We start from the raw sequence: 13,364 nt of genomic DNA, 5'->3' as shown, positions 1-13,364 counted from the left end.
TCTTCACCCACCCCTTTGTACTCTTATAGCAAGACTTTCTCAACTATGGCCCCTGATCCCCCCTTATCAGGGTTCCTGGAAATGTTAAGCCCAAATATGTACGTTTCTGAGCTCCATCCAAGAACTACCCAGGGTTTCTAGGTGGACTTTGGACCCCCCAGAATTGCTCATAAAGTTGGGAAGACTGTCTTCTGGCATGAGTCACACAAATGCCATGAACAACAAGATACTGTTCTATTGTATAGCGAGGATGGGTGAAATTCTGTCAGGTTACTCTTTCTGTGCATGTGTATAGAAGGAGGACCCAGGAACAGGGCACGGGGGTGGTCTGAAAGTGACATCCCACCAAACGTGTTGACAGGAGAAAGGAGGAGTCCAGGCAAAGCGACATTATCTCTTTGGAGATAGAATGTAGTTAGCATAAGTGGGCATCCCAGAACCCTGACCAAAGCTTTCTGTTGCCCTTCCTAAGATTTTTACAACTACAAACCAGTACATTGGAAAGCAATGTTTGTTAATGGCCCTTGAATTACCCTTGTTTCTCCATTTGCTCATAGGGTACTCAGGTCACTCTTGAGGGGAAGCTCTAGGACAGGTTCCTCAACCTCAGCACTGTTTTGGGCCAGATACCTCTTTGTTTAGGGGCCTCTCCTGTGCATTGGTGCAGCACACACAATCCTACCGCACTGGATGCCAGGGGCACACACCCTCCCAGAGCTCTGACCTCTGAACAAGTCTCTAGGCAGAGTGAAATTGCCCCGGGGGAAAACTGCCCCTGGTGGAGAACTGCTGCTCTAACAGAAATCCAACTTGGCACCACACAGAAGTTTATCATTCCTTCTGTATTCAAGCCTGTGTTGAGATTGGCTTCTTTTGACTACATTACTTTTGTTCATGACACCACTGCTCTGCAGGCCACAGCTCAGACCTCAACCCTCCAGTCACCCCCACCCAGGTGACCATCCCTCCCAACACATCCCTTCCTAATCCAGCGCCACCTCCTCAGTACCACTTCCTCCCCCGTCTCTGCCTCCCTCCCACACCTTCAGATTAAGAACTGGGAACTAGTCCTGTGAATACTTCTCCATCTAGCTAAGTCCTAGTCAGCTTCCAAAATCAGAACAAGTCTCACAGACTTTAGAAAGTCTTCCTTGGCCACCCCCGAGACCCTGCCCTCTGTCCCCCAAAGTGCTCCCACCGTGCTCCATGTTCATTTCCATCATTACACTGTTGAGGGGTGAACGTGAGTCTGTCCCTTGTGTGATGGTGTGCTCCCTGAAGGCAGCGGCCTGTCCAGTATGTCACTGGGCCATTGTGTGAGCACATGAGATGATCGGAGTGTCCTGCATAGCAGCCGTGATTACCAAGTATCGACTTCTAATGCTCAGCCATTCACTCTGCTTGATGACACAAATTCTTACCTAAATATATCCTTGGCCGGTGTGTGTTTTTTTTTTGTAAAACACTTCCTGTTTGCTAATTCTAAAAATACCTGAACAACCCTATGGTCTTTTAAGTCAAAATTTGTTCTGAACAACCCTATGGCCTTCTAGGTCAAAATTTGTTCTCGTGGCCTTCAAGACTTTTACGATTGAGATTTCTTTGGATTCAGTCTTCCCTCTGCTTCCTCATCTCTCTTACTTCACCATGTACACTCTGACCTACCATCTCCAACCTCTGTGCTTCTGCACACACAGGCCCCTCTGCCTAGAACACTGGCCCCAGAACCAGGAGAATCCTCTCCATCATCCAAAACCCAGTTCAAATGTCCCTCTGCAGACTTCTGGGACTCTTGGCCCCAAGTCATGTGAGGACTTTTTCCCTAGTCCCCTGGGCTTCTGCTACTGCCTGACTTAGCTCATCATGCTCTGGTTATTTCTGTTTCCTTTAATTAGAGTGCAAGCTCTTTAAGGGCAAAGATCTTGTTTCTTTTCCCCCCACATCCAGTACCTGGTGCTAGGTAACTGGGTGCATGTTTGTGAAAGAAGAATCTGTATAATTTTGTGTTTCTTTTTCATTTAATGAAGTTGAAGTTCTTTATCAGCTCTGAGACTTTAAACATACCCTGGTTTTTGTATGGTGTCAGGTTTTGGCGTCCAGGACTTTTGTTCTAGCAAAATGGGAACCCAGGACTAAGCAAGTTGCAAATGTGCAAACTGTTCTTCTCTAAGGGCCAGAAGAGGTTGAGCAGTGAGATGGCGGCCACGCTGCTGTCCAGTTTCACCCTCTTGATTGTGATCTTGGGCCTAACCAAGATGGCCGATGTGATATTTGCAGCTAGTTTTATGCAACATGCAAAATCTTGTGCAACAGTTAATGAGAGAAGCTGTTGCAATTCTGTGCAAGTTGGAAAAAACCGGAGGCTGATTTGGCCTTTGAAGACGTGACTTCATTTCCTCGTCTCCATCATTTATCACAGAGGCCCTGCTTTGGGAACTTGAAGCAATTAAAACATCTATCAGCTATCCATCGATAATGATGGTGATGTGCCTATGTGTAGTCAGTCGGTTCCATTCCAAGGGTGTTCTCATGTGATGATTATGTAACAACACCCTTGGTCACTATGTGGGTAATGAGAAATGGTTCATGGCACTGTTATCTTATCAGGCATTGTTAAGTTTTGCTAATGGACGAGACTAACTTTCTATCTCATTGGTTGGCAGGTAGAGCCACTTGTAACACCAAAAACAAGTGTTTAAGCACCTGTTTTTAAATTAATTACTACTAAGTTTTATTTATTTAAATCAACCTTATAAAGAAAGAAAAAGGATTTAAGGCAGCTTGAAAGACACAGGGATGTGTGTGTCACAAGGGAGTGTCTAAATGGAAGTCCTCCGGGCAACCAACAGATGCTGTCATATCTAGACTGGTGCATTTGCCCTCCCTGACTCACCCAACAAGGCTGATAGTTCCTGCCTCTGCACCAGCCTGGGCCCTGAATAAACCTACCCTGTAGCATAGCTCCTATCATATTGCAAGTCTTTCTTCCTGTGCCCGTGAGCATCTCGGGGGCAGGCCCTGGCTTCTTTGTTTTTGTGCCCCGTGCACCCAGCACCGCTCTTCCGTCAAGCATGATGACGCATGCTGTTGGGTAGACTTGGTTTTACATGTGCCCCCGTCTCCCAGATCCCCTTTTCAGCCCACTGCCGAGCACACCCACCGGTACCTCTCTGGCTTCCCCATCCATCTCCTCTCCATCAGACCCTGTTCAGTGAGGGGCAGAGTCCTACCAGGACTCTGGTCGTCTCTGCTGTGGGTATAACAGGGTTAAAGTTGAGGTTTCTAATCACTCCCATGAGGTCTTATTACCTGTTGATTAGGTCCTTTTGGGATCAGCATCAAACCGACAACAATAATAAACACTCCCTTCTTGGAACTCAGTAATGACCCTGCCTGCCCCACAGGCCTGGTGGCTATGGGGAGGGGCACTGTGTGTGCCTGGAAATGGCAGGTCGAGCTAAGGGGCGTTTCCTGGAGATTCCGTGGGGCAGGCGCAGAGGTGCAGCTAACAAGCTGATGGGCACCAGCTTGAGATTTTTGGCTGGCTGGAGGCACCTCTGTTGTTATAGCACAAGGCACTCAGAGGACCCTCCACAGCCCAGCCCAAGGACTCGAGACATGGAGCTGGGTGGTCTTTCCACAGGACTTGAGGAAATTTCTGGAGAATGATGTGGTAACTGTTTCATGTGTATTTCTCCAAATCTTCCTATGTGCATATAAAGGTGAATAAGTGATTGAGTGAGTGAGTGAGTGTGTGTGTGTGTGTGTGTGTAATTTCAGTGTTTTTATTACAAAAATACAATCATACCAAACATCTTTTTTTAATTAAAAAAAAGCAAATTGCTTTTTTTTAATAAACAGTTCATACAACTCAATAACAACAGCAACAAAACCCCAACTCAATTAAAAAATAGGCAGAAGACCTCAATAGATACTTCTCCAAAGCATACATACAGATGCTAACAGACGCATGAAATGATGCTGCACATTGCTAATTGTTGGAGAAATACAAATCGAAACTGCAGTGAGGTACCACCTCACATCAGTCAGAATGGCCATCACTAAAAAGTCTATAATTAACAAATGCTGGAGAGGGTGTGGATAAAAGGGAACCCTCCTATGCTGTTGGCGGGAATGTCAATTGGTACAGCCACTGTAGAAAACACGATGGAGGTCCCTTTCCAAAAAATGAAACATAGAGCTGTCACATGATCCTGCAGTCCCACAACTGGGCATATAGTTGGAGAAAACTGTAATTTGAAAAGATAGACATATCTTGATTTTCATTGCGGCACTATTTACAACAGCTAAATAGTCCATCAATAAATGACTGGATAAAGAAGACACAGCACATACACACAATGGAATACTGCTGCTGCTGCTGCTGCTGCTGCTGCTACTAAGTCACGTCAGTCATGTCTGACTCTGTGCGACCCCATGGACGGCAGCCCACCAGGCTCCCCCATCCCTGGGATTCTCCAGGCAAGAACACTGGAGTGGGTTGCCATTTCCTTCTCCAATGCATGAAAGTGAAAAGTGAAAGGGAAGTCGCTCAGTCGTGTCCAACTCTTAGTGACCCCATGGACTGCAGCCTACCAGGCTCCTCTGTCCATGGGATTTTCCAGGCAAGAGTACTGGAGTGGGGTGCCACTGCCTTCTCCCAATGGAATACTACTCAGCCACAAACAAGAATGAAATAATGCCATCTGCAGCAACATAGATGGGCCTAGAGATTAGCATACTAAATGAAGTCAGGTAAATATCGTAAGAGATCACTTACTCATCTGTGAAACCGAAAGACTCACGGACATAGAGAATAGGCTTGCAGCTGCTAAGGGGAGAAGGGATGGGGAGGGACAGATTGGGAGTTTGGGATTAGTAGGTGCAAACTATCTTATACAGAATGGATGGAAACAATGGATAAACAGTGTACACCACAGGGAACTAGACTGAATATCCTATGATAAACCATAGTGGAAAGAATATAAAAAAAATCGGAATCACTTTGCTATACAGTAGAATTTAATGTAACACTGTAAATCAACTATAATTCAATAAAAATAAATTTTTAAATTGTTTTTTCTCAGTGTGGAAAAGAGCTTTATAGTAATCCAGAATAAGAACAAAGAAAATACATTTAGCCATTCTCTTATTGTTGAATATTTCCACTCCATCCAATTTTTTGATATTATGAACAATAATTATGAAATCCTTACACATTTTCTCATGTACTTGTGCAAGTATATATGATAGAAGGTTGTGCCTATTCACACACCTAACAGTAATGTCTAAGTGTGTCCTTTCTGTGGCTCCTGGTTAGTATAACTTTATTTGTGACACTTTAATTGTAATAAAATATACTTCAGTAAGATTTTAATTTGAACTTCCCTGAGATGACACTGCATTTATTATTTAATTTAAAATATGTAATTCAAGCCTAAAGAAAAATTACAAGAATAATCCAAAGAATTTCCTCATTCTGTTTATACAAGTTCACCAATTCTTTACATTTCATCTTATTTATTTTATTATTTTTTTCTCTCTCTGTTTGTATCCTTGCTGTCCAGCATGGTAGCCACTAGCCTTATGTAGCTATTTATATTTCAATTGGATAAAATCAATGATTCAAGTCTTCAGTTGCATTAGCTATATTTCAAATGCTTGGTGGTCACATGACACTCTTGGCTTCCATGTTGTCAGAGCAGGCACAGAACATTTTCATCATCATGCTCCACTGGAAAGCTCTGAGTTACATGAAAGCATATTTTTGAGCCACTGAAGAATCAGTCGGAGAAATCATGTATATTTCCCCTAAACCCTTCAATGTGTGCTTCCTAACAACAAAAACATTCTCTTATACAACCATAGCACAATGATCTAAATCAGGAAATTTAATATCAATACATTATTTAATCCACCGACCTCATTTGAATTTCATCAAATGTCCCAGTATTTTTCTGGGACATTGTTTTTACTGGTCTAGGATCAAATCCGGATCAGACCTTACATTTAGTTGTCATGTTTCTTTATGCTGTTGCATTTTAAGAATTAAGAATGTAAGTATTCAGTCCAGACTGTGAAACCCTCTGGGGTGTGTAGAAGGTCTTGTTTATCTTTCTATGCCCAGCATTTACAGCAGGGCCTACAATGGAATCAATAGTTGGAGAAATGAATGAACAAATGAATGAATTTCTGTACCACCTCTCATTTTACTCTAATTCTAATCATCATGCCTCCTCCTTTCCTGAAATCAAAACAGAGGAGGGCAACATAGTATTATTTTGGAAACATACTGTCAAAAAGACACCTAAAGAAAGATACTAATGTGGGGCTGTAGACTGGTGCCGCCTTTTTAGAAGATACTGTAGCAATCAATATTTAGAAAAAGATGTCTTCCTTGGCCTACCAATTCTACTTCTTAGGACCTACACCAGAGAAATCCATGCATAAGTGCACAACAACGCAAATGTAAGAATGTTCACTGCTGTTTGTAATAGGAAAAATAGAAATAACGTAAAAGTCGATCAGTAGAGGAATGGTTAAAAATGCATGTGGTTATATGCATATTAATTCATTTAAAATCTTTTCAGAAATAGTTATAACTTAACATAGTAATAAAACACCTATTATGTGACAGGTAATGTTAGAGGTTTAAGGGATTAAGAGATGAAAAAGACAACACCTCTTATTGAGCCTATTATATTCTAGCTAGAATATAATTCTAGAAGGATTATGAGATGCACAGCATAATTCTGGAAGGATTATGGGGTATATGGCAGTAGGTAGAAAAAATGAGATGGGGCTCTCCATAATGACAAGAAAAGATCTCCAGAGTACTTTAAACCAGTAAAGAAACAAACAGCCAAGTTGTAAAATAATAACAGCAAGGATACATTTTGTATTTAAAACTATAAAATAAATCTAGACAGTTCTGTAGGTACACATATGCATGTGAATGAAAGTTTTTCCTTTTGGTCTGAACGGACACACGCCAAGCTGTTATTACCTCTGGGACCGAATTAGGACTTCTGGGGATGGCCAAGGGGCATTTCTGTTTTATCCTATCTTGTTTGATTTTGCTTTTTCCCCGTGAGAATGCTTTCACGCATTGCTAGTGAAATTAAAAATAAATAAATAAGGACACTAATGGGAGGTCTACCATCATGCCAGCTAAGCAAAAGCAGGCACTATTTAAACATTAAAGAAACGAATGCAGTTACTACAGCAAAGCCAGAATAAAAATTGACCTGTAGGCTCCTGCTATCCACAGGAAACCACCAAACATTACACGAAGTGTTGTGCTCTCACCAGCGTTAATCGCCAAGCTTTATAATTTTTCCTAAGTCTTAGCAGTTTCCATATTCTCTGGGAGGAAAGTAGGAAATTAATATTCACTGCATACTTATCACCTTCCAAACACTTGTCCTGTTTACTATTTCACCCTGTGCCTGGAACTTCAGAAATTATGACTATCTTTCCATTTTACAGATAGAAAAGCCAAGGCTCAGAAGGTTTAACATGCTTGTGCAAAGTCTCAGATATACCAACTAGCAGGTGATGATTTCCCAAGGATAGGATGATTTCCTGTCCTTCCCGACTCCCAAAGCTCACTGACTCTGCCTTTCAAGAAACCCTTGAGGATGGCTGGAGAGCAGGTTTGTAGCCACAGGATCCCAGATTTGTGAGTCTGGGTATCTCCATGTCCTTCTCCTCTGTTTTCAGAGATGTTCTAGAACAAGCTTTGGGTAATGCCCTGGGCATATTTGACACACTTCTCTCCAGAGTGCTTCATTTTTCTCTGCTCTCATCTGCCCATTGTAGCTCATCTCAAGAGAGATAAGAGAGAAAAATAAGGAACAATGTCCACTAAGAAGAGAGGGTGAGATAGTCAGAGAAAAAGAGGCAGGAGACCACAGAGCAGCTGATAAAGCAGGAGACGGAGAAAATGAGTGGAAGCGAAGTGGAGGGTAGGGATGGACCTGTGATACAACCAACTATGGGAATCTTGGTTTCATGAATGACAACAAAGCCACACTGGAAGGATTTTTTTTAATGAACACTTTTCCTAATAAGATGGGAAGGGGGAGGTTAACGAAGGGTAAAGAGGAGAGAAGAACCCCAGACATCACCCACTTTCCTTCTGCATTGAGGGCAGCTGGTGCAGGGTCCCCAGCCACTTCCCTGGGGCCTGGCTGACCGTGAGGGACGTCTGCAGCCCCTCCAGCTTCACATGTGGCAGGACTCCTCCATGCCCGGGGAACATGCTTCCAGGCCCAGCCACCCACAGATGCCCTGCACCTTGGGTGCTACTGTGGTAGGGGATTTCAAAGTTTGCCCTTGGCCTGAAAGTCTTGGGGCATCCATGCAAAAAGACAAAACAAATTAAACAGGGCAGCAGCAAACTAGCTACATTAGCCATGGGATAAAGAATAAGGGAAGGAGAGAAACAGAGACAGAGAGGAAAAAAGCAGTTAGGACAAGCAACAAGCTGGAAGAAGGAGGATAACAGGAAGGAAGAGGAAAGATGACAGGAAAAAGAGAGGATTAAAGGGAAAAAGAAAGAGGGAAAAAAGAAACAAGGAGAGAGGGCAAGAAGCTGGTAAAAAGCAGGGAAGGGGAGGGGGAGGGAGGAAGGAAGGTGTTTTATATTTGTAGGAAGGGACATATAATAATATATAAGAATAACATACAAGAATATAGGAATAATATAAGACTGTTCCTCATATCCTGAAGGTCAATAAACCTGGTTGGGAAATAAAGAACAAGTTCTAGTTGGGGGTTAGCAAAAGCCCTGAGGAAGTACAAGAACTTCTACCAGCTTACACAAAGTGGCCTCCTAGAAATTAAAAACACAGGGTTACCGTGTGCATGGCCCACATCTATCCACACCCACATCCACATTACAGCCTAGAGAATGAGGCATCATCCAAGGCGTTGCTTTAATGGGAGTAATTACAATTAAGCAAGAACTCCCATGGGCTATAATCACATACATCCACTATGTGAACTACTGGGGTGGGGCAAGGAGGTGAGTGCCCCAAATGTACAGGAAGGAAAGTTCTAGAAAAGATAACAGGAAGTGGAATCAAATATGGAAGGGAGGTCTTAATTACGACAGATGGGTTCAATTTCCATACACAGAAACAGGGAGGGCAGAGGGTTCCCAGGAAATGAGCTTGGAACATGACAAAAATTTTGACTCACCCCTCCTAGGCTCCCCTAGCACATCCTATATTAAACAGTCTCTACGACAGGGGAGACTCACACGCTTTGTATAGTGGTATTTGGTAGCAATCTGAAGGATAAGAAATTATGAGAATATCTCTATCCAAGGCTTTGGTTTTTATTTCCTTCAAAGCAGAGGCTAAAATGAAAGGAGAGGCCATTAAACTAGGCCTCAACTAAGGTAGCGCTTTAAAACTCTGGGTGTGACCCATTAGCAGGTTGCAAAATCAATTTAGTGGATTGTGACCAACTTTTCTTCTCTCCTTTCCTTTCTTCTTTGTTCCTAATGGAATAGAAAATAAACGCCACATGCAGTGAGGGTACATACTTCTGCATGAAACTTGAGATTTGGTTATACATGCATACATATTAATAACATACATGCATAATTATACATGGGCTTGTAGAGTAAAATTCATTTCTTATGAGTTATAAACTAAAAGTTTGAAAGCTAGTAGTCTAGGTGTATCAGTAAAGCACAGAGGTTTTTGGCTAGAAAACAGAAATTTCTAGGTTTGAAAAGCATGACCAAGCAAAACCTCTGGCTGAGGTTGTTACCCAGTGCAATAGATGGAAAGCCCATTAGCTTTTCTTGAGGTGTGCATTGCCACAGACACTCCATAAAAGGAGGACAGCAGTCTGAAATTGCTCAAATCTTAGGACAAACTTTAGGATAATCCCTAGCCTACAAACTAGCACCAAATGGTTGTGAACTGCCAAAGCAGATAATTCCCAGAGACTACGTCCTTCCAATTCCTTTCTCAGATATGCTCATGGAGGGCAAATGGGAATGGATGATCCTCCTTGGTCCATACTGGATACAAATAATTCCTTCTACTGCCAGGATTCTTAATTATTTCTGTTCTACACTATATGCTATGCTCTTCCCCCTGTTTCTTCCAAACCAAGGATTTATTGTCTACATCCTGCTCTTTATTCACTGTATTGGGTGTACCTGGGGTAAATAATTTATCATTTAACCACTGGTCACTGAAATATGTTTTAGCTGATTTCTGCTGCTTGTAGCAAATACATACTTCGTCCACTCCACTTTGTTTTGCCAAGCTCCGTCATATCAGGTGTGGACTTGTTGAGCTTCCAAGGCTGCCAAGAGGGTAGATGCCTTCACATAGGGTTTAGTGCCCTTGAGTGAGTGAAGTCGCTCAGTCATGTCCGACTCTTTGAGACCCAATGGACTGGTAGCCCACCAGTCTCCTCCGTCCATGGGATTCTCCAGGCAGGAATACTGGAGTGGGTTGCCATTTCCTTCTCCAAGGGATCTTCCCGACCCAGGAATCGAACTCAGGTTTCCTGCATTGCAGGCAGATGCTTTAACCTCTGAGCCACCAGGGAAGCCTTAGGCAGGGCCTATACCTGAGACTTCTCTCTGTGCGCAATTTCCCTCATATGAGAAGTACATTCTCATGAAAGATATGATCCTTGATTTTTCAGGGGCACTCAAGGCTCACTTTGATAGTCTTGCCTACCCCTCCACATTTGGTTCTTTCTTTCCCCATCACTAGACTTGCCCATTCTGTCACTGTAATACTAAACTACTAAACTGCACAGTCCAAAGCCCATATGATTTTAGTGCCTTTGCTGATATTGGGCTTTGTTTTTTTTTCTGTCAAGAATGCTTAATCCTCTCTTTGTTTGCTTCACATTTATTTATCCTTTAAAACCTGAGTTCTCCAATATGGTAGCCACAAGTCACACATGGCTATTGAGTTCTTGAAACCTGGCTAGTGGAAGTGAAAAACTGAATTTTAAATTTTATTTCATTTAAATTAATTTAGATTAAAAATTTTTAATTGGAACAAGACAAAATATGTCTCTATTAAACACAACTTTATTGCTTTGGTAGGATTACATTTTACTTTAACTGTTGAAAAGTTAGTGTCCAAATTGAGATGTTCTGTCATTATAAAATACACACTAGATTTCAAAGACTTAGTACAATAAAAAGAATGTAAAATATTTCATTAATGATTTTTATAATGATTGGGTAATGAAATAGCAATAACTTAGATATATTGGCTTGAATGAAATATGTTATCAAGGTTATTTTCTCCTGTCTGTTTTCACTTTTTTGATGTGGCTACTGGAAAGTTTAAAATTACGTACATGGCCAATAATATACTTCTACTGGACAGTGCTGAACTAGGCCTAATCAGGCATTATCTCCTTGAGAAAGCCTTCCCTGGTCACCCAGGCCAGGTGCAATGGCTTTCCGGCTTCTCATGACACCATCATACATAGTACAAGTTGGGTTGGCTAATAAGTTCATTCTGACTTTTCCATTAGATACAACAGAAAAACATGAAGGAGCTTTCTGGCCAACTCAGTCCTTACCTTGTTAACTGATATGATCTCTTCGTCTCTATCTTCCTCCCAGCCATCCGCAGACTACAAGTTTCTCAAGGGCAGGGGCCATGTTTTATATTTCTAGTGCCTGGCACATAGTAGGTATTCAATAAGTACTTGTGAAATAAATTAATGAAGGGCTGACCTCATCAATTTCATGATATCACAGGTATTTCAAAGTGAAAATTTCATGTACAGCTACTTTCTAGATTAATAATCTGTCTTAGGGCTTCCTGGAAGGCCAGTCTTCTGGCTGAGTCTCTTGGCTACTGTGTGCAGTGACCAACCTGGGGGGATGTATTTATAGAGCAGTTCTATAGGCTAACCTTTCCTCCTTTCCTAGAATCCTGATCCTGAGAGGCTGAGTGCAGAGCAGGAATGAGCAGAAGAGGCTGAGCTCCAGGAGGAATGGAGGGGAAAAAAGAGGAAGTGAGGCAAGCAGGAAGCAAGACTTCTCCCACTGCTGTCTGCGGCAAAGTGAGTTGAGCATTGCTGCCAAGCAAACAGTGGTGTGGAAGCCTGGGGAGGAGAAGCAGGGCTGGCTGTGGTATGCCACTGGGTGGAGTTAAAATTTATAACAAGGGAGAGGCCACTGAAGAAAAGAAAGATTCTTTTAAAAATTCTGCTGAAGCCTAATTAGAAAAAAATTCCACTCCCTCATGCTAAGTTTTAAGAGACTTCCCTTTCAGAATTATTTTCAGTCTGGTGGTAACAGGCAGGAAGAGTGTCAGATGTTCACCAAGCTGTAAAGCGGATACTCCCCACCCCCTAAACACAGAACCTGACCATACTGCTTTTCTGACTTGGGTTATGAGGATACAGGATATGAAGTTGTCAAGGCATAGATCTTTCCAGAAAGGAGTGCCCCTGTGGTAGAGTGAAAAAAAGAATGGCTGAAGTATTTTGCAGCTGTTTTCACCAAAGAAGTGGAGTGGATTTTGCCAGGCCTTGAATCTGGGTTATACCCATGAGACGTTATACAGCCTGATGTAAGCAGAGGCTTGGAAAGTGCCTGCACATTGAGGCTTGCTCTCTTCTGCTTATTTTGGAACAGTCACCATGTGAAGCAGCCGAGGCTAACTTGCTAGATACTGGGGACATGTGGCTGGTCACCCCTGTGGAACTCCTCCTATGCCAGATATGCATGTGACATTGCCAGGGACCACCAGGCCTCAGAAAATCCTCCAGCTGACTGCACCATGCAAGCAAATCTGGGCAAATCCAGCAGAAGAACTTCCCAGCTGAGCCCAGCCCAAATTGCCGACCCCCAGAATGGTGAGCTAATAAATGTTGTTGAAGTCTCCAAGTTTTGGGGTGTTTTTTCATGTGGTGAAAAGCAAACTAATGTATTCTGATGAAGAGGTGTGGAAATAGCTACCTTACTTGCTCTTTATTATAATAGAGTGATTCAGAGTATGGACTATAATCTCGGGGAAATTTGGTAAAAATGACAGTTCCTACCTTGTAGGGTTGTAATGAGAACTGTGTTAACTAGTGTGACACATGGGGTAATTAGAGGATAGTTTATAGAGGGACAACTGTATCTACAAAGGTGTAGTCATGTTCTTGCCTGGAGAATCCCAGGGATGGGGGAGCCTGGTGGGCTGCCGTCTATGGGGTCGCATGGAGTTGGAGACGACTGAAGTGACTTAGCAGCAGCAGCAGTCAAGGTTCAGGGACCCAAAAGGGAGAGTGCAGTGCCCTAGGGCCATGTTATCATCCCAGGTGTGAAGAGACAAGGAGATCATTGAGAGCAAGGGACAGAGCAGAGTCAA

The 13,364-nt window shown here is 42.6% G+C and overlaps 1 long non-coding RNA gene across 1 annotated transcript in view; it reads left to right on the top strand.

The window, feature by feature from the left end:
• LOC128063812 (uncharacterized) overlaps window positions 1-12,895 on the top strand; it is a 34,131-nt gene extending 21,236 nt beyond the window's left edge. Inside the window, exons 2-3 of the long non-coding RNA XR_008200912.1 lie at window positions 11,933-12,066; window positions 12,644-12,895. This is a non-coding gene — a long non-coding RNA (uncharacterized LOC128063812). The remainder of the gene's footprint in view (window positions 1-11,932; window positions 12,067-12,643) is intronic.
• The last annotated feature ends 469 nt before the right edge of the window (window positions 12,896-13,364 follow it).

Source organism: Budorcas taxicolor, chromosome 18 (assembly GCF_023091745.1).
Source record: "Budorcas taxicolor isolate Tak-1 chromosome 18, Takin1.1, whole genome shotgun sequence".
Lineage (NCBI taxonomy): Eukaryota > Metazoa > Chordata > Mammalia > Artiodactyla > Bovidae > Budorcas > Budorcas taxicolor.
This window is presented reverse-complemented; position numbering and strand designations above follow the sequence as displayed.